The sequence below is a fragment of the Pezoporus wallicus genome, unplaced genomic scaffold (genome assembly GCF_028554395.1).
Source record: "Pezoporus wallicus isolate ANWC-B61680 ecotype Strahan unplaced genomic scaffold, APGP_CSIRO_Pwel_v1 contig_1181, whole genome shotgun sequence".
NCBI classification, from domain to species: Eukaryota; Metazoa; Chordata; class Aves; order Psittaciformes; family Psittacidae; genus Pezoporus; species Pezoporus wallicus.
The window spans coordinates 5,097,734-5,123,586 of NW_026641428.1; the positions used below are offsets into that span (position 1 = coordinate 5,097,734).

The window sequence follows — 25,853 nt, forward strand, 5'->3', positions numbered from 1 at the left end:
ACACTCCAGAGCAGTTGGTTTTGAGCCCATTTCATAGTGGATTTGAGCAAACTTGGGTTCAGCCCGTAAGTAAATCTTTGTGGAAAGTGTCTTGTGTATGAATATCTAGATGGAAAGAATCTTTAGTAAGAGCATGCATGAAAAATACTTTCAAGGTGAATCATTAGGTAATTTCTAATGCTGCTGTAGATGACAAGTGTGAGAGAAGCTGAGAGGCGTATTTTGTGGGAGCATATTCGGGCTGAGTTGATCATTTGTGTCATTATGAGTTCTTGTTTTGCACAGGTAGTGGAGAACAGATTTTTTCTTGCTTTGATTGTAACATCTGTATAACCTTTACCTGTGCAGTCTAAACACAGTTTAAGCAAACTGTTCAACATGGAGACCAGACGAACCTAGACTGCTTTGGTTTTAGTTTAAAGGTTTAGTGGACAATGCTGTTTCACCTCAGTGTGGTTGGATCAGTTTTAATTTGTAGCACCAGTGAACTGCCTGAGGCATGGAGTACATGTTGCTTGAGCTGACACCTCCTCTGACTGGCAAATAACAAGGTCTGTTCCTGCTGGAAAACATGAATGTCTTGCTTAAAAGGATGGGATGTTTGTTTTCCTTTATAGAAGATATGCTCAAGAACAGACCTCCTAAGTGGATTATACAGCTGCAACACACTTGAGGCAAGTCCTAGATGGCTGCATTTCCATCTGGAATGCCACACTAAATTGACTTAAATTGTGGGCTATGCAAACTGCAGAGCCTCTTCATGGGAACACTTGCATATATGCTCTAAGATTTGGCACTGCTACCCTCAGCCCTCATAGGAAGCTTAAATACAGATAGTGAATTGATTGAAAATGTAAATTTAAAAGAAAATCTTCTTTCCAACAGTAAGAAAGCATACACATAAAAACAACAACAAAAAAAAAAAGAAGAAAGAATTGTCCTTGAAGTTAATTTTGTTTTTAAAAGTGGTGAAATCAGTGTGATCATAAGTGAGTTGAGATGATCTTGACTTGTGAAGTCACAGCTGTCCAATAAGCTGGCTGGGTACCTTTTACTCAAGCTACATGGCTGAAGTCCATCATGTAAATATGAAAACAGAGGCATTTTTGGGCAGCGGGTTGCCTGAGGAGCACTCAGCCTCATAGTCTGTGTACATATCTATCCTGAAATTGTTCCTTCCTTGGAGGAAAGGGGATGAAAGGAACTGTGTTCGGATTCACAAGTTACTGGCCTTTCATTTTCCTGTGCTTAGCTTACAATATTGGCATGTGCTTTACACATGTATTTCATCTGATAGTATATTTCCAGTTGGCAGAATGCCTACATCTGAGAATCACATCTTTTATGAACATTGCTCTACATCTAAATAAATTACATTTGAATGTTTCTTTTGATTTGTATGAATGGTTATCAGGGGTTAGTGTTGCCACATAGACCACCTCAAGCTTCTGAGCTTTTTTTAACTTTGAAACTGTATAGCCTGGGTGAAGATACTGAAAACTGAGGTATAACAGAGAAACTGCTGGGAAGGAATTAGATAAAGTGGTAGGTGGGAAGTTAGCTAAGCAAATTCTACTGCCTTCAGGCCCTCTCACATTATTAAGTGACTTGGCATCTAATTTGCAGAAGTAGTTGAACAAATGGATTAAAAATAATAACGGGAACATTCAAGTGTAAAGGATCTAAGTGGCCACAGGATGTCCCCACTGTTCCATGCTGATGCATCCTGATAAGCCATTCTGTAGTGCAAAGCTTGATACATTTCTTAAGTGGGATATTTTACAAGTTGGAGGTTTAGCATTCATATTCATATTCCCAGTGCTTATTAACTGATAGGACAACCAATTAGCATCTGGTCTGATGAGGAAAGGAAACGAGGAATGCTTTCCTTGGCTTGTTTGCTTTTGGTCCGAGTTCTCTTAACTGCCAAAGACTGGGGACAAGACTAGATTTTATGTTTTTAAGTCAATTATTCATCCCATGTGAATGCAATTTGGTTGCTCAAATTAGACTGAGAATTTATTCAGAAAGTTAATTTTGGTCCCACTTTTAAAAGTCTGCTACTGTTGCTTTGCACGTTAACTAAGAAAGCAAAATAAAAAATCTTTATCTAGGGGCTTGAATGTGGTGGTGGCATCACATAAACTAAGGTGTGAAAATAAAAGTAACAATAATGTTTTGGGGCTGTTAGGGTAATCTGCTGTGGAAGTAGTTTAATTTCAACAGAAGGGAGGTGTTCTGTGAAATAAATGTACCCATGAAGGAAGCAGGTGCAGAATATAGCTACGATGACAAAACACACACCCTGGCTTCCAAAAACATGCATCTCAAAACTCTGTATGGACCTATGTGATGGACCAGACTGTGGCTGATGCTGCACAAGGATATACGCAGGGAAAAGTGTAGGGCATAAGGAGCAATACGTTAGTGCTGGGACTTTATGTGAAAACATAAAACATTCCTGATTCCAAGACCATGCTGTTACACATAGGCTGGGGCAGTAATGTTTTCCTTAGGAATTCTTTATAGCTACAGCAACTGTATTCAGTTGCATCAGGTTTTCAGCACCTCTGAAAATCACAGCCTATGTTTTGAAGTTAGATAGTATTGGAGATGAGGAAAAATAACATTTTGGGTAGCCTGTTGAGCCTGGAAATCCATGCAGTGAGGTTTTGTATGCTGATTACAAACAGACATATGTTCTCATTTGTACTTTTTTTTTTATATGCATGTGGCCATTTAGACCTCTGAGAAAGCCTGAGGAGGAAACTCTACTTTCCCAAGCAACTTGCTTCTGACTGTCCCTTCTGTAGTGCAGGACCTGTGAATTACATTTTTGAATCAGTGGCACACTTGCCTTTTCTTACTGAATTGAATGCTCCAATACCAGCAGCATTCTGCAGTGCTGTTTATCTGGTAGCTCCCAGGCTTGGATTTCCTATCCTATTTTAAATAGCTCTGTAGAGCAGACTTGTCTAAATAACTACAGTAATTATGTTGCAAACAACAGATGACTGCCTTTTCACCTAGAGGTGTTTCCTTGGGGGTTGGTGAATGTGAACTTACTTTCTTAAGATCTGCTCTAGAAGTAAGCTTGCAGTGCAGCAGTGAATTAACATACAGGCTGTGTTTGTTCTTGTCCATGAGGGCATGCTACCCAAATCTATATGATTGTATATGCTTTTATTGTTGAAATTGCTCAGGGGGAGAAAAATACTTTCTCTTTTCCAGCAAGCTATGCCTTCTGGGTGGTTTATGTGGAAATACAAGTTAGCTTTTTTATATCTATGGTTTTCATTACCAGTGTGAAAGGATTTTTATAAAGGAGGCATATGCCATCATCCACTCCAGTATATGCAAGATTCATACTACTGTTACCCCTGCCTGCTTAGTCAGTCGGTTCACTGACATCAGAAGTAGCTTTGAATGAAAGACAAAACTGTGATGGAGTTGTTAGTAGGGCTAGCAGTGTTCAAAACAATGGGACCCTTATGTATCCAGAGACTGCAAATCTTGACTCGGACCTAGGCTTTCAACTCTCATGTTGGCTGATGTGAAGTGATCCAGTAATGAAAGCTGATCACCAAGTACATAGCATTTTTACAGTGCTTCCAGAGCTGAAAGGCTGGCGTTGCAATACAGTGTGCGCAGGCTACCTGTGGGCTGGGAATGTGATGCATGGGCAACTGGGCTGTTGAACTTGGAGTAGTCAGGTTTTGTAAGGATCTTGCAGTACTGCTGATTAAGAAACCTGTTGGATGGGTCTTAGTGCTGGAAGAGTAACTGCATCACTACGTGCACTGCAGCACGGAAGAAGGCTCCCTTACCAGCACGGGATTTTGTGCTTTAATTGAAGAACTGTGAACAGTTGCTCTTGAACAATGTGAAGTTGCACATATTGGAAGAATAATTGCCCTTCATGAAGTATACCACACATGAAGTATGTGGGGTTGCATGCTTGCTTCATAATACTTCTTATATACCCCTGGCTGCTGCCTTCCTTTTATCTTCCTGCATACACATACCCTTCCGGAATGGGAATTAATTAGTGCAGGTTTTTGGTGAGAGTGCCAGCTGCCCAGAAGTTATGAATTCTCTTCTTTCCTCATTCCCTGGTGGGAATGAGGCAGGAGAGAGCATTCCTGCCTCATTTGGTCCAGGTTACTTACTACGTCTCATTCTGTATATCTCGCACTGTAAATAGTTAGGAAAAGGCAGCAATAAGAGGTGTGGGCCCAGGGCCTTTACCTACAGTATAACATTGCTGGCATGGGTCTTCTGATTCTGTGTTTGTGTAATACAGGAATGCAGTGATGCTGCTATCAAGATGTAGCAGCACCCAGCTTGCTGTGGGAATAGGTATTTGGATGCTGTCACCTCTGTCCAGAAGAGATGTGTGCCATATCATCAGCCAACTTGACTTGAGGAAAGAAAAACAGGGTGGGGAACATTGCCTGTCCAGGTTCTCAGCCTCTGTGTTAGCTGGTCCAGTCTTGACAAAATCCAGGAGCAGGAACGGGTAGGAAGGTGTCAGGAAAAAAAGCTTTCTTCCAGGAGGTGGCACATTTCCACAGGGTTTGTGCCAGCACAGCTGTGTTGGCAGGAACAATCCAGCCCCTGGTGGACAAGGGAATTCTGTGTTTCACCTGTCATTCATCCAGCAATGAAGTCAGTCCTTCCTGGCAAGCTCTGGAAAGGTAAAATAGGTATGATAAGAAGCATTCCTCTAACTGCTAACTAGCTGTGCTGCTATCTAGCATACCTACAAATGTCAAATTCTGTTGTCATGGCAGTGGTTGGGGAGCTGAGGAGGCGAGAAGGGAATACTGTTGACCGTGAAACCTACCTTACTCTGGAGGGGGAATGGGAAGGAGAGAGCACTACTGTCTCTCAAACAGGGTAGGGAAACAATGTGTTTTGCTTTTAATTGCATAAAACATAAAGCGGAAACACTGTTAAGTTAAACCAGAGCTTGTGTTACTATTATTGAACTTCGTTTTTGTTAGGTGTGAAGAAGACACTAAATATTTTTGAATTCTAAAAGCGTCTTCACTGTTCTGGGAGGGATTGGATAATTTAGCAAGTTCTGAGTATCTGTCTTTAAGATGAAAATGTGTTCTCCTTGATCCTTAGTTTGCATGACCTAGTTAACTCATTAAGGTTCTTGGAGCTCTGCAGAGACTTACTAATAACCTTGTATTGTAATTAGCAGTTCTTCAAAGAAATACCAAGCTTCAACAAATGTATTACTGGTATGATTTGCTCGATGAACTGCTACTGAAGAGAAGTGAATAAGCTGCTGTGCCAGCTTCTGTCCCGATTGCCTGATGTGCTGCCTGCCAGTTACTTAAGCATACTATAGGGCGGTAAATAAATTAGACCTTTGTTTTTTTCAGGCGACATGTCTGACAACTAGCTGTTTTCTTGTTGCTTCTCATGCATTTCCTTTTTGACAGCAGCTCACCTGATGATGTTGATGTACTGTCTATAACACAAGTCTAGTGTCTGTTGTTAAGCCAGGAATTCAGTGATGCATCATCTCTTGAAATTCTGTTAATCTTAAAATCTCATTGCCCTATTCCTCTATTCATTCTTTCTTACACTGTTACTTTATTTTACTGTAAGGGTAGGCCACATTCTCATAGAAATTGCTGAGGAAGCAGTTAAACGTAGCACGGCATTTTAAAAACAAATGTACATCTGTTGCTTAATTGCGCGATATATAGCAATACTCGGTTCATCCACATACACAAATATGGGGTTTCCATTGACAGTTTTAACAGGAGGTTCTGGAAACCTGGTCTTTCTCCCTGGTGATAGTATTTGAAGATGAAAAGTACAGCTGTATACTTATGAAACCTGGCAGAAAAATGCATTAACAGTGGCTATACTTTTGCATCCTTCCTCCCTCCCTCCCATTATGCACTATTGAAAATGGATGATTGAAAAACCACAACAGTCTTTGTGAAAAATGTGAAAAAATAGTTTTAACAGTTTTGCCAAGCAGCTTTAAACTGTGCTTAAGGGTAGTATCAGCAAACCTCAGGTGATCCTCTGCAGAATCTGCAGAGGGAAAAGCAACTGTTTGCAGACTTCATGCAGTTCCTTCAGGAGGTTGCTTGAAGATAGTGTTTGGCTTTAATCTGCACACAGCATTCATCAAGAGAAACACCCCTGGCTAATTTCCTGTTTCCATCAGGTATTTGCACTCTTACAAGGAGAAGAGCAATCCTTGAGTTTTCTTCTGCATGAAACTGAAACTTCGAAACAAGGTTGTTACCAGATGGGTCTGATGTGCTCATACTTACTCTGTGTCACTGGAGCATGGCAGCACCTCTTGCACAAACATCACTATTGTGAGAAGATAATTAATGGATAAATGCTTTCTGTCTGTGTCCACTTGGCTGCACTGTAGATTTATAAATGTTACTTTAAAAATCTTTCTCTCCTGGCTTGTTTCCTAAATTAGTACTTTATCTGAGCTTGAAAAACTTTTAATTTCTTGGGATGTTTCCAACTTTCCAGCATCAGGTCTTTTGTGAGAATCAGACTTTTTTTAGAAAATCACTCTGAACATAGCTTAAGGGTCTACAGCTTACATCCTCTGCCACATTTTTGAATCTGCTCTTGTATAACATGTTGAATACAGCAGATGTGACCTTAAATGGTTTTGTTGGTCTGTCTGTGTGTCATGTTCATCATAGGTTTTGGCAAAGATACTTTTCAGCTATGGAGTTAGGGTAAGGGGTATGTGAGCTGCGTGCAGACACAGGGACCGGCACCCCATCCCGCTGGCACTCGCCTCCCTAGCAGGCTGCCTCTGGCCCTGTGTGCATGCATAGGCTGGGCAGGAGCCACGGGAGAGCCTCCCACCCCACCAAAACAGCTGCACAGGAGGGCTCTGCACCGCACTGCTTGCTCCTCAGTGGGGCCAGCTGCTCCAGTGTCCATCCTGGCAGGGCCTAGTGGAGCAAAGGGCCAAGTGGAGCAGGGCCAAGTGGAGCAAAGCCAGTGGGACTTGTGCAGTATGGGGACATTAAGGATGGGTGAAAGGAGGTGAAGAAACCTGGTTTTGTGATGGTTGTGCAGGCTTTTCTTCCCCCTTGTTGGTTTTCTGCAAAATGTACTGCATTATGTGAGATGTAGCTGATCCCCATTAGCCTGGTAAGGCTATGACTTCTTCTGAGGTACAAGAAAATTAAACCAAGAGCAATGCACTGCCACAGATCTCTAGTGTGATCTCTATGATGTGTTCCCAGGCAAAGAACTGAACCCCACCTGATTTGAAAATTGTTTTGATTTGATAGGTGCTAACAGTTCTACTTGTTTTGTATTCCTAGAGCTGACTATTGTAAATTGTGAATTACATTTGAGTAGAATCACTTCTTAGGGTAGCAGAGCATAACTATCAATTTATGGATTACTTAATTCAAATATTATATATTATTATTATTAAATTTTGCTCCATCAAACACAGTATTAGCTTTAAAGATCATGCATAGAGGAACACTGTTTAGTAATGCATAGCATTAACAAACAGCATTACTAGGCAGCCTGACCACCCAGTTTATAATAAAGGCTTTCGCTTTCACATCAGTGAGATCTTTGTATTGCTGCCAGCATGCTTTCCACAACACTGCTTCATGGTTGTGTAAAACTTCTGAGAGGAGAAGACTTATAGAAATAACAGGCTACACCATTGTGCAGCAAGATTATACACTGCTTATCATAGATTAAATACTAAATACTGGCTGAATCATCAAAGGGATTGAGAGTGATGTGTGTGTGAGTGGATGGCTGCATGTTTAACTTCTTTCTTGTGCTACTTGATGTAATATTGTCTTAGCTGTTGAGCTTGAGTACTTTCACTAATACTTGCTGTGTTTAGCTACTGCCAATTTTGACTAAGCACCAGTCACAACAAGGAGCAGAAACTTCCTAAACTTATTCTTAGCTATTTGGGATACATCTGCCAAATTCCTTAGAAGAAGTTTTATCCTTCTTAGCTGATATTTCCTCTAGCTCTCTAGTACACATTGATTACCTGGATTTATACCTCCAAAACATACTTCATCATTATTTGAGAATGATGGCTTTTACAAATACTTTAATTCAAAAAGTTCCTTTTATAAAATTAAATGGCTTCTTCTCTATTATATATATATATCTCACTTTTCCCCTTTTTCTTGTGCATATTGATGTTTACTTCAAACACGTCTTAGTTACTGCAATGGAATTAAAGATGTTACAGCCTGTGTCCGTATATCTAGTCAAAACAGTGGCTTGACTTAAAGCCAATAGTAAAATAATTAATGATTTCAGCTGCAACAACTTGGAACAGTAATTTCTCCAGAACTCTTTATTCTATCTGGAAAATCAGGAGTCTATTTTGCAAAATTGGAGCATTCAGGAAACTTACAGGTAAGGTCATTCAAACACTCTAGTGCTACTCTGAGAATAGAGTCTATGACAACTTTTTTTTTCACCTCACAGCTCTTATTATCAGTGAGCATCAACACCTTTTATATTAGGCAGAGAACATTAACATCTTAATGTTACAGGAAAAGCTATGCAGCAGAAAATAACAGCTTGCTATTTCCCGTACAGCTTAGAAATAGATAATGGTAGCATTAGATTTAGTTCTGTGCTGTATGAGCCCTTCAGTTTAACTGTTCAAGAGACTTTCTTTGGCATTTATTTGTTTAGCTGCTAAGACTTTGTTGTTTTGTTTGGTTGCTGGTAGTCAGTGTTCAAACTGAGAAGCCGTACTCAGCGGTTGATAAGCTTGCTTCCCAGGCTGAGTGAGGTGCGGGTAGGAGTGTCAGCTGCTGTTGGCTGAACTGCCGCAGTTTCACATTGCTTTTTGGAAGGCTCCTGCAAGCCTTAGATGAGGTCACTGCATGATTGCAAAAGAGCAATGAGTGAGAAACAGTAAAGCTCAAGGATCCTAATTTTTACACTTTAAGGAAATAATGGAATCTGTAGACCCACAGAAACGTGGAATGGGAGCTGAGGAGAAACAAAGGTGCAGCAGTAATTCAAAACCAGCAAGTGTACTAAAAGCTGTCCTCCAGGGTTAGGGGGTTTGCTGACTTTTAGACCTCTGCCTATTAGGTCATTAGTGCCTGGCTTCAACCTTTGATCTTTCCACAATTCTGGAAGTTCTCTTCATTTTTTTTCGCAACAGAGTGCCAAAGTTGTGTGATTACAGTGAAGCCATTGTACTAAACATCCCACATATGGATGCAGCACAGAAGACTCAGAGATGTGGCTTATGTTGCAAGAATGCAACAATCTACATTGTACAATGCAGATTCATCTCAAGACAGTCTTTATTATGTGAATAAAGCCTGATTGTTTTTGTTTAAACAAAGCTCTTTTGCAGGACAGAAGATGCACCTCAAGACAAGATAAGAGATGGATAATCTAAGCTCCCCAGTGACACATTAGGCAGAGAGGAGGGGGCTGTTTGTCAAGTCAGAACTGTTGGAGCACAAAGCTCTTGGGAGAGAATAAGGAGCAGCAACAGGAGACTACAAAAACTCAGAGCCAGCAATGCTGAACTGTATTATAAGTGTAATGAAACTTAGACACCTTTGCTGTAATTTGCAGTAATGTTATGATTGGAAAAACAGAAGAGTTGATAACTTCTGTACAACAGAGACTTTAATAACTTGAAATTACTTGTATCTCTGAGAGAAGTGTGTGTTCTAGATCAAGATGGGAGACGCTAGATGTATGTATTCCTTAAGAGGGGCTCCCATGTTTAATTTTTAGGAAACATTTTATTTTTCCCTTGGTATATGGGTGAGTTGTGTAGTTGTGTCTTTAGTGGTTGATTTTTATGGGCCAGATTCTTGCCCATTTGGGGGTATCACTGACCATTCAGGAGCATCACTGCAGATTTGGGAGTACACAGATTGTACACCATGGCATTCCCAGTATCATTGGGGTTGTTCTGGTTGCTGGAGTAGGGCCAACCTGGGAGTAATAGCCTCTTTCCCTAGGCTGTGAAAGAAAAGGACTTGCAAAAAAACATGTCGTCCCTTTCCTAATTCTACAGAAATGCTTGATGTTTTTCTTAGTTTTGCTTTTACTGTACTCCACCACCACTGATGGGTCTTGTAAACTAACAGTTCCCAGGAGAACAGCTTTTGAACTACTTACAGCGGTTTCTCTCTTGCTTGCTACCAGTTAGCTGTGCTAGTGCTTACCAGCTCTGGCACAGATGTCTTGTTGGTGCTGCAGCACCTCTTTGTCCTCATCTGTATCTAGTTTAAATAGGTTGCCTCCACCCTGTGTTGTTCAGAGACCCTGCCCAGAAGTGGGTGAAGCACTGAGTCATGGAAATGGGAGTTGTGTGCGCTGCACTGGCAGGGTCTTCAAGCATGTTGGGGCTGACTCCAGCACAGTCTCATTCAAGCTCTCTCTTGCCTCTCAGGCTTAACCACTAGCAGGCTCTGTCTTGTCCCACATACCAGCACCCAGACTCACATGGGGTTACAGAGGAGAGTCCCAGAATGTCTGTGCTGTAAACAAAGATGTAACTGTGGAGCCAAATACTGAAATCTTTTGAAGGTCTCAGGCGCTGGAAGGGCTGTGTCGTGAAATCTGTTCCAGACAGTTCATTCAGTGACCTTATATCTCTTTTTTTTTTTTTCCAGTTTGTAAGGATAAAACCCAAAGTAAACCATTAGATCATCTGTCTTCATTGCTGTCTGACACTCAGCTTAGCTACCAACTTACTTAGCAAACAAAACTGACAAAACGTGTAGTAAACTAATTAGAAGGAATCCTAGGACTAGTGTAGGCATTAATAACAATAGGAAAGTTGGGGAATCACATTGTGATCAGTGTCTAAAATGCTACCGTTTAAAGGAATAAGAAAAGAATAGAAAAATTCCGTTTTTTTTTTTTTTTTTGAGAGCACTGCTGAAGAGTGCTCTATTTGGAAATTATGTGCTTTTCTATACTTAAAAAGGGAGTATGACAGCACAGCTAGGCTTCCTGTTAAGATTTGGTATCTTCCTACATGGTCAGTAGGCAGAGGGTATTTACCAGGAAATGACTGAAAATCTTTGTTAAATATTACAGATACCCTGACCAGAGCCAGCTGTCACTGACAGCCCTGGGAGTCGTACACTTCTAATGAAGTTCAGTAATTGGGTGGTTTTCTTTCAGTTACTGGCACTCCTCCTTTTGGATTCAAAGATCTGGATCTTTGAATCCAAAGATTCAAAGCACTAACTTACTGCTGTCATTCAGAGCACTTAATTTACATCCTGTATCTTGCTGTGTTCAGACTGAGGAATAAAACTATTTGTTTCATGATGTTGTTGTTATTTAAGCACTATCACTTAAGCAGCACATCACAGTGCCTGACAATAGGGCATTAAAAAGTTAAGGTTCTTTATTAAAGTAAGGAACCCGCAGCCTTGTGAATTTGGCTTTTCTTGCTGCAGCATTGCTGTGCAGCTATGCGTGATTATCCTTGGCTACACTAGGTTTGGTCTGTGTGGGTTTGTGGAAACAAGTAGCCAGCCCAGGGGGATCAAAAATCTTGTGGAAACTGGCTGCTCTGTTGCAGTAACTGCCAGTTTTGTTCACAAATAGAAGAGGCCCATGGGGCTGAGTACAGTAAAGATCTGCTGTGTTTACTGGTTGGGAAGGGTTTTGCATGTGCATAATATTAAAAGCTGGTCATGGTATAGAGAGTCCTCATTAGAGCTCGGTGTGTAAAAGCTGCAGTCTGCTTTCCTTGCCTGTGCCATTCAGAACCAGTAAAAAGGACCCTGGAAACCAAGAGCAGCAGAATGTTCCCTCTGCAGGAAGAAGCATGCCTATTGCTCTTAAAGCCCAGTAACATGCATTAGTGAGCCCAGCTAGTCTGCTGTGTGGGTGGGGAGTTGGAGCAGTGGAGACACTGGAGGTGGTGTTTCTCTTCCCTTTTATTTTTCCACTGCTCAGATGTGCAAAGGCACTCCCCTATACCCTGAAGCTGGCTGGGATCCCACAGACGTCGCAGCGTTGTGTTTGTGCCACAAAGGGCAAACCTGCCCAAGCAACCATAAAATCATCCTGATCATCTATGATTTGAATGAGTAATGAACAGTTCTGAGTCATTCCTGCACAGGGTGGGGTGAGGAAAAGCAGATGGACCTGGGACATCGCCTGGGTGCTCAGCCTGAGCTGTCTGTAGTGACCAAAAACCCTTGCAGCATCTGCTGCTCAGACTCTTTTGGTATCAGCCAGCCTCAGCCCATCTCCTCCTCTGGCCTTGTATGGCTCACTTCCACCTCATGTCATGCTTCTTGTGTAGCTAAGTGCAAGACCCTGGGACACTTGAGGTCTCTCACACATTGGTTGTAGTCTCATTTTCACCCTGAACTTCCCCTGGGACCTATGTTTGAGAGTCTGTTGATACTCAAGGCTGCACTCGTGGCTCCAGGGCATACTGAGAAAGCTTTAATAAATCCCTAAAGGCAGTAAAATTATGTGAGGATGTTAGATAATCCAGCTGCTTTATATTCCTCTCTTGGTCAAGTTTGTCCTTGCACACCAACACCCCAGGTTCATGGTCTCATTAGCCTGGCAGAGACTGGCATTTTGGCTGAGGTGGTCCTGCTGCCCCTGATTGCTCTCCCCTCTGCTGTAATGACCCCTTTGTGTGCTGGTGTAAGTGTACTTGTGATCTGCATACAGTATTGTGTCTTAATAGTGAAACAACACCTTGGTGCCCTTAAGATGTGCATTTTTGTGTGTGGTTGGCACACGTGGGATTACGTAAACCTCAAGGTGTGTCCAAGAAGCAGAGTGAGGCAATTGTGAGGCCTGAGGCATAGGACTTTGGTCTGAGAAATGTGTTGCAAAATTTTTGAGGGAGAGGCAGGGAAAAAAGGAGAATTAGGCTTTTTTCCTACCACTGCTTTTCCCTGAGACTTGGGAACACAGGTTTGAGCTGTAAGGGTTGTTCTGAAGATTTCAACACTAGGCTTTTTAAATCCCACTCTTCATGCACTTTGTGTCTCTGGGGTGAGAGAACTGAGGATGGATTTTTCTTTCAGTAAGGCAGGTGCAAACTCTAAACAGGAAAACCTTTTTAATACTCAGAAGCATTATTCTGTAACTGGAATGCTGCATGTCTTGCATCTCTGGTATTTGTACCCTTCCCGGGACTGCTTCCAGAGGCATGCAGGAAAGAAGTATTCGACAGCAAGGAGGCTGCCATGGACTAAGGAAGGACTGGAAACAAAACCAGCTGTGTAAAAATTCAAATTATCTCTTTCTCATCCTTGTTTTTTTGTTCTTTTTACAAGATGATGGCAGACAGTGGCCTGCTGGACTTCAGTTTCAGTTGTATGTAATACATTCCAGAGTACTAGAAGACACAAAAGCCATTATACTGAAGGTGTAAATTAGCTTGTACCCAGGACTGTTGCCAGATCAGAGGACAGTGTGTGAAGCATACCAAATGACAGAGCTGGGTATGTGGCAATGATAATCAGTCTGGAGAGAGGCTGTCACCTTTTCGCTCCAGCAGCATAAGAATTGGCAAGGAGAGGGAGTACTCCATCTTGGAGCTATTCATTAAGAGGAGAGAAAAGGACACTAAATTAGCGTTTAGTGTCTCTAGCTGCCAGAATGTCTCACTTGGGCTGCATGTGACTGCAGGGCTGTGTACTCCAAGCAGCAGTTGACTGGAGCATGAGAAGAGTGGGAAGGAGATGAGAAGCACCGGCCATAGTGCGCTCCCAGCATATGAAGGCAGGAGATACCTGCCAAGTAACAACTTTTGCTGTGTGGCTGAAAGCTGTCTTGGGTGTGTAGACCTGAAATGAGTGACAGAGTTCTGGTTTGAACTTCAGCTTCCAGCTCTGCATCAAGATTAAAGGAAAGACAAGATGTGCAGGTTGGGCATGCTTAAATGTAGGAAGGAAAACTGCTCTTCAGCAGAGCAACGTCTTCATCTTACCCCAGACAGAAAAACTTGCAAGCTATTGGCACAGACATGTACCATCTCCAGACATACAAAACTAGCAGCCAGTTGAACAAGGCTAAATTGCCTTGTCTAGAGTTTTAGAGTTTTTATCCACACTCTGACATTTTACTGACTAAGAAAAGAAGAAACAGAAGCAGCAGAGCGGTATGTAACACAGCAGTATGGGAGCTGAGCTGAAACAAGGCTCAGATAACTACTGTGTTGTCTATGAGCAACTGGGTGATGAAATTCAGGTATTTCCAGGAAGGCTTCATTTTGTGTGTTTTGAAGACAGAAACATAGCACAAACACAACAAGGACAGCCTGCTTCCCTCTGTAATAATTTAATTCTTAAAAACTGCATTATCCTGACACCTAGGAATCAGTTGGAGACTGTGGTCGCATTGTGCTGGGCAGATGCAGGGGGGCGCAGGCCATCTGTAAATAGCTACTGATGAATACAATTACTTTAAAAGATTTGCAAAGCTGCATTGCCCATTTTTATTAATTTTTTTAGCAATAGTTTATCAGAGGTTTCATATTGATCAGCTGGCTCTATTTATTCTGTTTTCAAAAGCGGTTTGAGTCTTGTTTTGGTGCAGGCTGGCCTTGGTTAGAATTTATGTCGATGGATGTGTGTAGCAATAAGCTCCCCTTAAGAAGCTGCTGGAGTGTGTATTAGCAGATCATTATCCTTAGAGTAATGTGGATTATTTTTAGGTATTCTTTAATCTCTTGCTGCCTCTTCCTGGAAGACTGATTTTTAAGTAGCAAAGCTGATGAAAGCTTTTTAAGTTTTGTTCTTTCTTATTTATTTTTTTTTTAAAGAAAAGGACTGCATGCACTCTTATCTCTTAACCAGTGTTCACCTAAGCTGTGAGTAACTGTTTGCTCTCATAGTTTAAAATAAAGCCTTTGTGACAGTGGCTTGTTCCATAATGTTCAGCTGTGACTGGTGCTAATTTATTCAGTTAATCATTAAAAGAACAGTATTGCTGACCAGTGACAAAGCAGAGTTTGAGACTGAAAGAAAACTGCTGCACAGGCTTAAGGTGGAAACTAGCATAGGACTAATAGTGATAGACCACCAGTTGGGTAAAAGGTGGTTTTCATGTCTATTTATGTTTGGATGTAAAGGGAGAGAGTAGAACAGTCATAGAACAGTTTCATTTGGAAAGGACCTTTAAAAATCATCCAGTGCAACCCACCTCCCTGCAATAAACAGGGACACACTCAACTAGATCAGGTTACTCAGAGCAAGTTTTGAAAGAGGAAGAAAACTCTGTATGACATGAACTCCATCCAAACCTTTTTACTATGATATGTAACAGAATCCATTTAAGGTAAGGCATTCTTATTTGTCTGTGCTTGCTTAAAAATGAAAGTGTTTCTAACACAAGCACATTGTTCTGACCATCAGTGACCATCAGTGACATTTCCCACTATCCACACTCTGAAGTGCAACTGAAAGACCTCTGATTTATGATGATGCTAAGCATCTCTTTTGTCTTCTGGCTTTTGTTTGTTTTTACTTCTAATAAGCAGAAGTTCCTAATATTTAACCTGCTTACATTTAGTAGTGATAGCATAGGATTCACCCTACTGAACAGTGAATACTGGAAGAAACCTCCATTGTATAAGTACTATGATCTTGTGGCTAAGGCCATTGTGGGATCTGGGTAGATGAACTGTGATTGTCCATTTTGCTGCTGAGTAAGGCAAGTATTTCATATGGAAAAAAGCCACTTCCTTTTTCTTTGCCTCAAGATCTCCAAAAGCTAAATGTGGTGGAGGCTTCCTTTTTCTTATGCAGACCATTTGTCTGTTAGGCTGAGGGTGGTCCCGTCTGGTGTCAGTTGGAGTATCGTATTTTCTGGTACAGTTGAGAGTGTTTAGCTATGGGAGTGAATCAGAAACCATTTTGGTATGGATACTAAGGTCAAAAAGTAGCTTATGCAAGGTGACAGTCGGATTTTTGCAGCCCCTTAATCTGATTTCATCTAAAAGATAGATTAGGGGTGATGACCAGAGGAGAAAGTTTGGGACCAACCTGGTGGAACTATCAACCATTTGCTTTTCCTGGGCAGCTCAGCTTTTGTTCCTCGCCTTCTATATTTAATGCAGTTTTCATGATTCAGCAAGTTCAGCATTGAGGGAAGTGCCAGTCATGTCTACAGGCAGCTCCATCTTCTATGTCCCTTCTGTTCTGCCTGCTATCCATAAAGTGTGAGCCTGCTTTACAGAGGTTAAAAGAATCTCTTCCTGCACATGCTATCTTTGGATCCTTTTTTCCTGGTTAATTTTGCGTTGGAGGCCCCAACCGATGCACTGTGACCAGGCTACCCACAGCTAGCTCCATCTCACTGGCCAGGTTAGCATCTGGGTTCATCTTTCCCAATTGACTCATGTCCCAGGCAGTCAATGCAGTTTCTGATTAAGTGTTTTGTGGTTGGAGAGTGCAGGTGCTGTGTTTAGCTGTTGATGGGGAAGAAGGCCAGGGGATGTCATGTCTTACTATATGAATGGAGAAGTACCTGTACTGCAGGGGTGCCAATTGAATGAGCAAGCAATGAATATGGCCCTATTTCTTGGTACAGCTATTAATAAGGAAATACTCTCTCTGTCAACAATTTAATGCCTGTTTTATTTGTGCTAAAGGCACTGAAGGCTTTTAAAATTGCTCTCAAAGGGTACTTCTCATATGCGCTATGTGGATATGGGATAATGAGATTTAGAAGACCTTTAGGTAACCTCTAGAAATAGAGACATGAACAGCTCCAAGTTTCTGTGGATGCTGAAAAGTAACTGAAAGGAAGGCTGAAGACTAACATGGGAATTGTCATGGGATGAAAAGGCTTACATTGCTTCTTTCTCCAGCAATTGCTAGTGGCAGATTGGGAAAGGCATATAAAAATAAAATAGGGGAACTGCAGGTTGCCCCTTCTTTGTTCTCCAGTCTGAAACACTGAGCAGCTGAAAAAGATCCCAGATAAGATGTATCATGTGAACTGCTAAGTTTTACTAGCTACTGATTGACTTACCCTTCAAGAACATGCCTAGTCACTTTTTGAAAGCATTTGTACTGTTGACACAGGATACCACAGAAGCTTAAAAGCTTAGAAATTTAATTATTCTTTAAGTGAAAAAAGTCTTTTTGTTTGTTTTAATGCTGCCACCTAATAAGAATTAGTAATGGCGAGTGAAACTATTTGTGAAAGCCCAAAGAGTCTTTTCCTACACAGCTTCTCTTATATAGACTGCTGTCTTGTCCCTTGGTCATCTTTAGAAGACAAGAGGCAGTGATGGCTGTGGCTAAGACAAGACAGCCTCAACCCTGGATCAAAAAATTAGCTTTCTGTGCAAAACATAGTAATGATAAGTAACTGCTGGAGCATACCAACCATTGGACTTCACTGCAGAAGGCCCTCTGCATGCGAGAGATGAAGGGTCAAAGGATGGCTGACACAAGGCAGTTATAAAGCAGTTATTTATTGGTGAGCATAAGCATTATTGAGATAGCACCATATCCTATGTGTAGGATATATCTGCGTGAGTGATGCCTTATATTTTCTCAGCCATAAAAATGCCAGCTGTTACTATCTGTGTTTCACAGTTGTGGACTGATGAGACAGTCGTAGTTTGACCCGTTAGGGTGAAGAAACCTAAGGGATCTGCAATGTTTGCGTCTTAATGATTATAGCCTTTTTGTCAGTAAACCCATGGAGACAGAATATTCATTCACTCTTACAAGCACAGGGATGGACTATATTTACAAAAATATTTCAGATACAGAGGCATCTACTTTTACTCCTGAAAAACAGAATGCCTGACTTAGCTTTGTTACCATGAACCCCTAGTAACAGTTCCAGAGCAACACTCTTATTTAATAAGAGATTAAATAAAAAGTAAGTTTCGTTGAGGTTAAGTAAAATTTGCTCTTGGGCTTCTTTTGTGGTCCAGAGAAGGAAGTGGTGGTCATGTTCTGAGAGAAAGTCTTAAAGCACGGACTGTCTCATTGCCCTGTGTTTTGATTCAGAAGGAAAGACAGGATTTTGAAGAAATGTCATCAGTTATTGGGAAGCTTGTAGGGAAAAGTCTTGCTAACTGCTTCAGTGTTTTCTCATTGTTCACAAATGACACAAGCCTGTCTGCATTGAATGAAATATGCCCTTGTAGCCTTATCAAAAGAAAAAGTGGAAGTGAACTCCTGTAAACTTTTCTTTTCTGGAGGCTGTTTCACATGAAGCAGAACAACTTGCATCCCTCAATTACACCGTTTGAAGAAAGCAGCAGGTTACTTGCTGAACAGCTTGTTACTCTCAGTAAGCTGCTGGTACCCACTCTCTGCAGGCTGGTATGCAGAACTCCTGACTTGCTACAAGCTGTACCTTGCACCTTAACAATTTAGATGAGGAAGCCCATCCTTAATTATTTTGTGAGGTTCTTAGTTAGCAACTTACCTCTTCCCCTCTGGGAAGGGAAAAGTCTTTGGGACATCTCTACAGAGAGAAATGACTGCTGCTATCTCCTGGCATGGTAAGCCCAAATGGGAATGGTTTGAAGGAGAAGCAGGCATACTGTAAGGAAATCTGATGTCTTTGGCATAACATAATCTGGTATTAGTATGTAACTTTAAAAATAATTCTTCAGGGAGAACACTACTATCACCAAGTAGTTGTTACTGCGTTTCTGCCAAACTTACATTTTCAGCAGCAAAGTAAGTTTAAGGAATCCTTTCTTTAAGCTGCTTTTTCTTCTGATTTATACTTCAGCCACAAATTTCTCTGAGGTTTTATTTTCTTTCTGAATCAGACTTCTTTCTCTTTTTGAGTAACAGCCTTCCCAGTCTGGGAATAGCAGTGCTATTGTACCTGCCAGTTCCTCTCCTCTGGGTGTTATAAGGTCCTTGTCTGGGCTAGGCTGCTACTCTGCAGCAATGTAAGAGCTGTGCTTTTCCTTTTTGTTTCTAGCCGTGGCATATTCAGGAAGTCGACAAGCACATCCTCTGCACTTTGGCTTTTGTCTCTGTGTCAGGACTCTATATCATCCCATAGTTAGGCACATGGGCTGGGAGAGCAGTGCAAATTGAGAAGCTGCAATGATGGGTGAATGTGGTAGAAATTTAAGATAGCTTGAGTGTACCTGGAGTGAAGCAAGAACCTGTTTTTTAATGAAGATCATATTGTTTTGTTTCTTGTGTTTGTCATCTGAGCCTGGAGAATTAGCAGTATTTCTTCCAAAATTTTGCCCTTCCTTCCTGGTTAGCAAAAAGAAAATAGCTTTATTTTATGAGACAATTATGTGACAGTAGGGATCTTAGGATAGGATATAATATATGAAAATGCTGAGTCTCCTATAATACATTGAAAACATTGAGTCCCCTTGATGGATGTGAGCATTATTAAATTTGGGAGTATTTAATACACGGCTTTGAGTTTTGCACTTTAGTGGTATAGTTTATTGGTAGGATATTAATACCTATTTCTTTTACCTTCAAGTAGCCAGGAAGTGGTACTGTCATATTTGAATGAGTCCTGTAGAAACAGAGAATGTTCTGGTATGCCTTTTGGATAATGAAAAGCATCCATAGCACTGCTTGGCTGGGACTGTAGTCTCATTTGAGCAAAGGCTGGGGTCACTGAGCCAGCACAGTTAAGTGGTTATTGGCTAACCACCAGCCAGCTTGCAGAGAAACTGCTTCTGTTTTTAATGAGAAATGTCATATTATTAGCACTATTTTGATGTGAAGGAGTCAAAACTGCTGAGCTCGTCTGAAATTTTCCCTTTGTTCTCTTTTTTTTGTTTTTATTTTGGGCTTTTTAAAAATAAAAATGTAATAGCGGCTGCGTGCTGAAAGTGCTTGCTTTACTCATGGCATAAGAATGCTTTTCCTGTGCTGTGCGTGCAATTTGAATATGAGCCAAGGTGCAGGAGTGGTTCGTGATGCCTTTTTAACAGGCACCTGACTCACGTACATCATGATGAATCAGCTTCCTAGGCCCAGAAGATGCTGTTCCTCAAAAGAAATGTTCTTTGGTCATGGTACACCATGCAAGCACATGTGCCTAGTCTTTTTCCTTCTACGTTCATCCCGTCAATTACGCAGACTGTCAAATCCATTCTAAATTGTCTTACTGATTATGCAGATCAACATTTCAGAAAACCAGTATTTTGCTATTGGTCCAATTTACTGTATGAATAGAAATCCTTGGGCTGCTTTTACAGAGCCTCAGGGTGTTTTATTCTTTCCCTTGGTGTGACATGTTACTATTAGCTACCTTGGTGCTGGCTTTGTCCTTGCATCAGAATCATAGAATCACAGAATAGTTAGGGTTGGGAAGGACCTTAAGGTCATTCAGTTCCAACCCCCGTGACATGGGCAGAGGCACCTCACACTAAACTATGTCACCCAATGGCTCTGCAAAGGACAGACTTGCAAGGGGAAAAGTGTTCCAACATAAGTAAGAGTTTCTAAAGCGTCACATTCAGCTTTAATGTCGAAGGATGAAGCGGAAACGAAACTGAAGAGTTTAACTTGGAAAAACTGCCCACATTTTGGGAGGTTTCTTGGGATTAAGCTGACTTAACTCTTAAAATATTTTTACTTAACATTTTATTAATGTCAGTGTGTTTGGAAGATTGAGAATGATGTCTTTTATCTCTCCATTGGCCTACAGAGAATTTGTATTTGCCTTGAGCTCTATACTAGACATTTCCATAACGGCATTATTATAAGAATGAAATATGTGACAGAAACTACTTATGAAAAATGGCTATGGGCAGAGGACCTTCTGTGAAATGTGGACTAGGCACGATTTTGTGTTTGCAGATATGCTTCTTGAAACTGATAACATGATTTCCTGACTATTAAATATCTTAAATAACATTAAAATTAAAATTGCATTATTTTTTAAAAGTTAAGTCAAGCATACCTACCTTTCTGGTCAAAACGAAGTGAACTTTTTAGCTCTCAGAAGAATTTTGTAGGTACTTTGTTCTTAACAACAAATAGGATATAGGCATATGTTAACTGATGTTCGTTATGTCACATGCTTTGGTTTTCTGGGTGTCTGGTTTTGGTCATGAAGCATGAGAACTTCATGTGGCAGTCTTCAAAGTGTGCAAAATACAGGAGTGCTACATGCAGTGTTTATACTTAAGTGCTCATACTAGATCTGATGGTATTCCTTGAAATTAAGGTTGTCTGATGCTTTTATGTGAAAGATCACTTTTCAAATGCTTATAACTTTGTCAGATTTTAACCTTTTGGACTGATGTATTCTATGTTTAATCTGTGCCTGAAGGTGAAAACTTATGTCAATAAATTTTAGGGAAATCATTTTTCTGAATATGGCTTTTGTTGCTTCCATGGAATGGAATTTAGAATCTATTTATTTATTTATTTATGTATACAAGTTAGGAAAGCACATCTGAAAAGAACATATACTAAATGCAGAGTGAAACATGTTTAGGAAATACCAGATTTAAATCTTCCTGTTTAACTTGGATTCAGTAGTTTACATGGAGTGAGTGACAGAGGAATCAGCTATATACCGTAGAGCATAAAAATAAATACTGTACACTCAAATACTAAATGAAGAAGTGTTAGGGAGAAAAAACAATGGTTCAGTAGTGTAACCAAAGACTTGCAGCCTATGCAGTATGCAAAGAGAGTTACCTGGGGTTGCACTGTAACTTTTCTTTGGCTGTGTCCACACTCTAATCAACCTTTTTTAACTGAGTAATTTTATTAGATATAATAAACCTAAATGAACACAGAGGATTATTCTCTGTTTCCGTTTTGGGGGTTCTGTAGAAATACCAACAAGAGATGGCTTTCATTGTCACTTTGTTTTATGCAGTACAATTAGTCCTTGCTGGTACATAAACCTGAAGCAATTGTTTGGATATAGTGAAATATTTTCTATTTCTCTCTTTGTTGTAATGCATACGGTGCAATTTCATAGTTATATTAATTAATCTGTAGTTGTCAGTAATGTGTCCTGTACTGGATTTCATATTATACTTTCATAATGAAAGTAGCTTTTGTATATCCCACTGCTGTTATACTTGCAACAAACAGCGGAGGTGATTGATTCATAGTTAAAAGACTGCATTTACATTGAAGTACAACATGGAATATTCTGTTGGCTTATAGATGGAAGAGAATAAGTGGTTTATATGCAGTTATCAAGTGTATAAAAAGTTGGAATTCTTGAACATTGTGTTATGATTTCTATACCTTGAACATGGTATAAAGAGCTGTCGTACACCTGCCAAATATCTGAATGCAGATACTGTTTATAATAGGTACTATTACTACAATGGTAGTTCAGAAAATACTACACTTTTGCAACTTCTCTTCATCACTTTGGAGGCCCTTGATGGTAGAGGATGCTGCTGCTGCAGAGGTGGATCTGCCTGCAGCAGGTTGGCTGGGGTATATGTCTGAGCCTCTGAGCACTGGTAGCAGGAATGGGTACCTGTCTCACTGCTTCTGCCTTTTTCCTTTCCTGAGCCTGTGTATTTTCACAGGAGCACCAAAATACAGGATTTTGGTGAACATGTATGTTCCAAATCCATGTGAAATTTTAGATTTTTTAAAATAAAGTTGTTTAATTATGAATAAAGTATTGCTAGCAGTCATCTGTAGTTGTGCCTGCTCACACAGAAGAAACTGCCCACAAGCAAGGTCAGACTCCCATCAAGTAAACAAGATTTAGCAAAAGGCAGCATGCGATAAGTAGAATCAGTTTCTCTGATTGCCAGAAGAAGTTCCTTAAAGAGAATTTTAAGTTCATGTGTCTGTAAGTAGAGTAAGAGAGGAAGTCAGATCCCCAGTTCTCAATAGCTAAACCATCTCTCTTAACATGTCACTTCTGTAGATGTGAGAGCTTAACTGAGGAAAATACTGGAGGGGGCTGGAATAATTGTTTTAAGCCACTTTTAATGTTTCCCTCCAGCAATCTCCCGATCCAGTGAAATGCAGCAGGGAGCTCCACATGAGGTTATTCACATTGCTTATATAGGGAACTTACTGCCCTACTTGAAACAGAAGGGATAGGAGTCTTGTACATGTCCTGTTAATAGCATCCATAGGGTATATGCACTTCTCTCTTCAAACCTTGCAGCTAATTCAGGAACACTTCCAGTATTGACAGGTGGTGGAAACAGCACTAATGCATTTGCAAACATCCAGGACATCTGTGCCACCCCTAAACTTTAACTCTCCGGACAGATGGCTAACAGATCTCTGGCAGCATTTGCTGTTGATTGTCACAGGGTTGCTGAGCTGTTATCAGCCCTCTTCTGATCACTGCTAATGTACAGCTTCATGAAAACGTCCTTTCTTACTTGAAGGTTTTGGGCTCAGTGCACGTCCCTGTGTTTCCATTTGCAACATGGTCACACAAGCACAGCTTGTTTCTGTCTCCTCTCTCAGTTGCTCTGAGCTCAAGCTGTATCTGCCCTCAGACAAGCATCTGAGGCTTGTCAACCTTATATGGTTGTTGTTGGGGCAGAAGCAAGGAAAAGCAGCATTGACTTCATAAGAAGCAGCAGTGTTTGGTTCAAGTAATTAGGGAGGGTAGGATTAGATTTCCCTAACATGAAGCAGTTTATACCATTCAGCTGTAGCTTGTTGTCAGGAAATGGATTTTGCAGATCCAGACCGTTTCTTCCTACAATTGCAAGACCAAAGGGACAAGTTGTCCTGGAACATACTGTGAGTGTACTTAGGAGGTAGTGCAGCATCTTGTGGGGCTACAAGATCAGATGGGACTGCAGCGGGCTGCAGACCTTGTCATGGCTGGTGCCCATAGTGCAGCCTGGCAAGATGAAACGATACTATACCAGCAAGAGGAAATGCAGGTTCTTATCTTACAGCTAGCACGCAGAACTTGTAGTGTTAGGAATGCTTTAGGAATTATAAAAGGTTTTTTGTGGGTTCAGGAGATCTTAAAAATAAGACAAAAAGCTTTTATTTTTCTCCCCAGCCAATGTGAACTTTATCTGCAGTGGAGTCTGAAATCCAACACCCTACAGTATTGTGTTTCCCTATAGAGAAACAACTTCCTTGCCAGTCTTGATAAGAGTCAAATAACCTCCTGTATTCTAAAAGCAATGTTCACAACTGGCTTCTAATTTCAAAGCCAAGATCTTAATTCCTATGAAGACTATCAAGCTGCATCAGCTGAAATTGTTATAGGAAGACACTGAAGTAATCTGCGTCCTCTGAAGATGAAATGTTGCAGTGTGAAATTTGATTTTATGTTCCAAAGATGCCAGCTGCATAGCAGGCATTGTAAATTGTAGGAGGAGTTGGAGTGTAACAGCTGATACATTTTTGAGTCACATACGTCCTTTAAAGTTGGTAAAATTCTAATGACTTACTGCAATAATACTGCCTCCCTCTCCCCCTTTTTTGGCCTGGATGCTGTGCAGCCATCACAGCTGCTGTGATAGTCATCACACAGTGAGTAATGAATGTGGTGCAGCAGAAGTGGGCCTTGGCCAGATGGTGGCACAGAAAGTTGGAACTCCTCCCATGTGAGCGCTGACTGCACCTGGCCGCCTCTGCCTTTCCTGAAAGGATCTCTATAGGTCATCAAGGCTGAAGTCATTTCAGTTTATGAGTTTATGACACAGATTTGTTGGCTCATGGGTTTTTTTTGGTCTGCCTGCTGTGTCTGGTAACATTTTTGCCTCACAAGTGTGAGGAGTTCCTATCAAATATGTATCTATATAAGTTATGCACTGGGTTTGGGGTATATATCTATATGAGTTATGCACTGGGTTTGGCAAGTGCAATGTGGCTTCACGGTTTTGCCTAAAAGAAACTGCGTGTGAAATTTTATCATAGAAAACAAACAACCTACAGCTGGAGGCTGAAACAGCTGCACTCTGTTTCTGCAACAGGTCACAGAGGGAAGGCTGTACAAAACTTCCTGTGCAAACCAGTATTATTTTTGTGAATTTGAATTGTATTGTGAAGGATGGTTTTGATAATCCACTCCACATCAATCTGGCTCTGTGCATAGCTTCTGAACAGAGGAAGGAGAGTTTCAAGACTGGGAAAAATAGCAGGGCAAGATTTAGTAAGGATGGGTAGCATTTGATTAATGAAAGCAGAAAAGTGTACAAGTGAAAAAAAGCCCTTAAAATTAACTAGGGGTATGGGGTTGAACCCTCATGGCATGTGCGCAGCCAGGTTTGCAATGGCAAAGAAACACGCATGTTTGTACTGTGTATCTGTCAGATTATTTCTCCTTTTCTTCCTTTTAGTCCACTGTAACTCTTGAACCTACTGGGTGCAAAATTTAACAGGGGATGAGATGTCTCAAATGTACTAAGTTCCTACAATCTAACAAAAATCAGCAGCTGGGCACAGAAGAACAGCTTGATTAGTGCTCCCCACTGAGAAAAGGCAGCTACATCTTGGCTCCCAGTCACCTCTGCTGGGCACCAGCCAGCTGGTCAATGAGCACACGCACCCTGCACTGGCCAGTCAGATGACACACATATAGCTGTGAAAACATCATGGCCCATATGTCACTTGTCTGGCTGAACAGAGTGCTCAGGGATAACTGGGTTAAGAAAAATAGGACACATCTATAGGAAACCAGGCATCACATTTCCAGTGGCTCATGTAACAACATGTTGCTTTAGTAGTAATCAAGATGTGATATTTTACCTCTTCCCAAATAATGTGTGCTTAGAAAGCTTCTAGATGTGTCATCCTGAGAACCTCATGGTCAAGCCCCACATGATGGGAGAGGCTCTGAAAGTACTGCTGGAGCTCCTGCTCTGGTTTGAAGGAGGAGGAGCTGTCATTGTGTCCTAGTTGCAGTGATATCACTGCATTTATGCATCGTGC

At 41.0% G+C, this 25,853-nt stretch overlaps 1 protein-coding gene across 1 annotated transcript in view; it reads left to right on the forward strand.

Annotated features, from left to right (window-relative positions):
• Positions 1 to 15,928, forward strand: part of METAP1D (methionyl aminopeptidase type 1D, mitochondrial) — an 83,909-nt gene extending 67,981 nt beyond the window's left edge. Inside the window, exon 11 of the mRNA XM_057423896.1 lies at positions 15,919 to 15,928. The gene's annotated coding sequence lies outside the window, so the exon portion shown is untranslated. The remainder of the gene's footprint in view (positions 1 to 15,918) is intronic.
• The last annotated feature ends 9,925 nt before the right edge of the window (positions 15,929 to 25,853 follow it).